Consider the following 4,034-nt stretch of genomic DNA (forward strand, 5'->3'; position numbering starts at 1 on the left):
TTAGACATGAAGAAACTGGCTCAGAGAAGTTAAGCTACTCCTCTACAAAAGTGGCAGGACTGGGATTCAAACGCAGACATGTCTGGAGCAAAGCTTTGTCCTAGGATATGCCCCTCATCTTCCTGATCCACTAGTCCACGAGATGCCTGAGGGCTGGGGCATGTCTCACTCACCTTGCACTTCCCTGTCTCCACCTATCCTGCAGTAAATGTTGAATGAATGAATGAATGAATGAATGACTGGGCCAGCTCCTCTGAGCCTCAGCTTCTCTGTCTGTCAAACAGGCTAACAACTCCCTGTCTGCTTCTCTTTGATGGTGCTTATGGGAATCAGAGAAAGACAGTGGCTCTGAGTGTGTAAAGTGACAGCCGACGTGAGGCGGGGGGTTGCCCCCTCCACTTTCAGCCTTCCTTTCTTCTGTGTCCACCTCTCTTCAGCACAACACTGGGCAGGGATATGAGCTCCCTCAGGGTAGTTGGTTTGGACATCTTGGGGTTGAATCCCTGACGTCTCACAATCAAACAGACACTGGATTTCCCCCAAAGCTCTGTAGCTTTGTAGTTTTGGCTCAATCTCTTTTCTCCTAAAAATGCATGACATTAGGAGGCAGAGGCGGGAGGATCGCTTGAGCCCAGGAGCTCCAGACAAACCTGTGCAGCATAGTGAGATCCTTTTTCTTAAGAAAAAAAAGTCTGACATATTCAGATCACATCACTCTCCTGCTTAAAATAGTCAATCACCATTCCACACAGAATAATGCCCATGTTTTTGGCCTAGCCCTGGAGGCTCTGTGAAATTGGACCTCTTCCTGCCTCTCTAACCCAGTTCCCCACCACTTCTTGCTTATTTCCCTGGCTGCACTGACTTTCTGTTAGTTTCTCAGATAGACCCACCTTGCTCCCATCCCAGGACCTTTGCACATTCTGTTCCCACTGCCCAGAACCCTTTCCTTCGCATTTTCCCAGGCTCACTCACACTACAGGTCTCAGCTCGAACAGCTTCTCCTTCAAGGCACCCTCCCTGGCCACCTCTTCTAAATTAGGTGGCCCCCACCATTCTTTTTATTTTGAGACAGAGTCTCACTCTGTCGCACAGCCTGGAGTGCAGTGGTGCCATCTTGGCTGGTTGCAGCCTCCGTCTTCTGGGTTAAAGTGAGTCTTGTGCCTTAGCCTGCCTCCCTAGTAGCTGGGACCATAGGCCAGTGCCACCATGCCTGGCTAGTTTTTGTATTTTTAGTAGAGATGGTATCACTATGTTGGCCAGGTTGGTCTTGAACTCTTGGCTTCAAGCGATTGCCTGCCTCAGCCTCCCAAAGCTCTGGGATTACAGGCATGAGCCACTGCACCTGGCCACCTTGCTGTTCTTCTCTCTCCTGGCACCTTGAAGTGAAACTTCTTAGTTCTCATTGGAATTTGTAGTCTTTTGTCTTTTTATTGGCTGGGTTGTTTAATACTGTCTCCATCACAAGTTTTGTGAGGGCAGAAACCATTCTTGCTGTGTTTTGCTCATGTGGCACAAAGTGTCAATACCTATCACTATCCTCATTGAATGAATGAGAACATTTTCCCCCCATCATAAAAGTCAACCGTGTTCACCATAAAATTTTTGGAAATGATATTAGGAAGAAAATAAAAGTAACCTGCCATCCTACCACTCAAGCTGTCTGACAGTAACAGCCTATATTTCGAGTTTATTTATTTATTTACTTCCTGAGACAAAGTCTGGCTCTGTTGCCCAGGCTAGAGTGTAGTGGTGCCATCTCAGCTCACTGCAACCTCCATTCCTCAGGCTCAAACCATCCTTCCACCTCAGCCTCCAAAGTAGCTGAGACTGCAGGTATGTACCACCATGCCCGGCTAATATTTTTGGTATTTTTTTGCAGTGATGAGGTTTTGCCATGCTGCCCAAGCTGGTCTCGAACTCATGAGCTCAAGCAATCTGCTCACCTTGGCCTCCTGTAGTGTTGGGATTACAGGCGTGAGCCACTGTGCCCAGCTAATTCATTTCATATATATATGTTTAATTCTCAGATCATCTATAAATAGGTTTGTATCCTAGTCTTCTTGTATTTCCTTATGAATACCCTTTAAAAACATTATTTTAATGCCTGTACAATATTTTTTATTAGGAATTTATCATAAAAATCAACCTTATATTGTTGAACATTTAGATTCTTCTCAAATTCTTACCATGAAACCAATGCTGTGACAACCGGTCTTACCCTTACATCTTTGTCTGCAGCTCTGATTCTTTCTTTAGGAAATCCCCAGAAGTGGGAATTAATCACATGCATTTGTGAATAATGTGAATATGTTCAAGATTCTTGATCCATCTGAGATTTGGCTTGCTATTGCTGACCTCAAGCACTTTTTTAAAAATGATAAATTCAAACTCCTGAGCTCAAGTGATCTTCCTGCCTTGGCCTCCTAAAGTGGGAAGATTACAGGTGTGAGCCACCGTGCCTGGCCACCCATGGGCGGTTTTTAGCCAACCCCAGGCAGAAGCTAGCGGTCTGTGTAGACCTTCTGGAGATGTTTAATGCTGCTCTGAGCTACCTGGTATGTGGATGTGACAGAGAAAGTGTGATTGAGGGGTGCCAGTTTCCATGCCTGTTGCCAGCAGAACCAAGGTTTATGGGAGGGAGAGAAGTGTTGTGATCTCATTTTATAGGAGCGAAGGAGGGGTGTTGTGATCTCATTCCCATCTTATTTTTTTCTGAACATTCAAAACCAAAAAACATGCTGTTCGACATGGTGGATCCAGGCCCACCCTTGAAGGCAAAGTTCTAACCCCCTCCTCTAGGAATCCTTCTCGATTTCCTCAGGCAGCAGGAATCTCTCCTTCCTCTGAGTTCCCACAGCCCTTTGGTGAAGCCCCCTCTGTGGCCTTATCCCAGTGTGCCATGCCTGCCATCTGTCCGTCTGTCAGGCTGGTTGCATCTCTCCTTAATTCTTGACTGAGCTGCTTGTCACCCATCCAGCCTCGACCTGCTCACCACGTACCAGCCTCACTGATCTTTCTGTTTCCCACTGTGCCAGGCTCACTGGTGCCTCAGGAGCTCTGCACATTCTGTTCCCTCTTGCTGCCATGGCTCTCCCCGAGATCAGCCTGAGTGTTGGATTCCTCCACCTCACTCATCCCTCAGCTTGGAGGCCTCCTCCTCAGAGAGGCCCTCCCTAATCACCCCATCAGAAACAGACCTTCACCCCAGTCATACTCCAACTCCACTGTATTTTTTCCTTTAGCAGCACTCTAGAACATTGCCTTGCTTGCTGTTCTGGGTGCTCAGTGTTTGGCTCTCTCTCTGCCAGGAGGCAACCTCCATGAGGGCAGGAGCCACACTGCTCCTGTCCCCTGAGCCCAGAAGAGAGTAAGCGCTCGGTGAGTGCTGGCATGGAGCAGGTGACGCAGGGCACTTGTCGCAGTGCTGAATGAAGGGAACAGCTCCACACTGAGGTGGGGCTTGCATCCTCAGATGTTTCAGACCTGTTCTCAGAGCACTGCATCCTGAAGCACATGCTCAGTCTGCCTGGGACAGGGGCCAGGAGCAAGGGTGTCGCTGTCCTGGACCACCTGCCTTTTGTAAGCAAAGGCCTCTCCAAGAAGAGCAGTGGGCTGGATCTTTCATGGGGTGAGGACCTGCTTTCAGGGAAGAGCCTTCCCCTGCTGTGGGAGCTGCTCTGGGCAGGTGGGTAAGTGGAGGGCCCGGCTGCCTTTGGCCTTTCCTGGTTCCCTGAGTGGCTGCATTCTCAGCAGGGTATCTTTGGAGGTTCTCTATAGCCTGGAAAGCACTAAGCAAGTCTGCCTTCCTTGGCCCTATGTCTCTCCAAGCCCCTTGAAATGTTCCTAGGAAGAAAGCAGGGTCTCGATCCAGGACCTCAGCCCGGCAGCCCTCCTGCCCTCGACGTTCAGCCTACAATTGGGTTTTTTGCAAACTTGCATAGGTTTTTGAAAAATATGTTTAATGGATTGCCAACATAAAAAAATCAAGAAGGTTTGTTTTTTGTTTGTTTTGTTTTCTTTTGAGATGGAGT

This window comes from Cebus imitator, unplaced genomic scaffold (genome assembly GCF_001604975.1).
Source record: "Cebus imitator isolate Cc_AM_T3 unplaced genomic scaffold, Cebus_imitator-1.0 Scaffold18, whole genome shotgun sequence".
Classification (NCBI taxonomy): Eukaryota; Metazoa; Chordata; class Mammalia; order Primates; family Cebidae; genus Cebus; species Cebus imitator.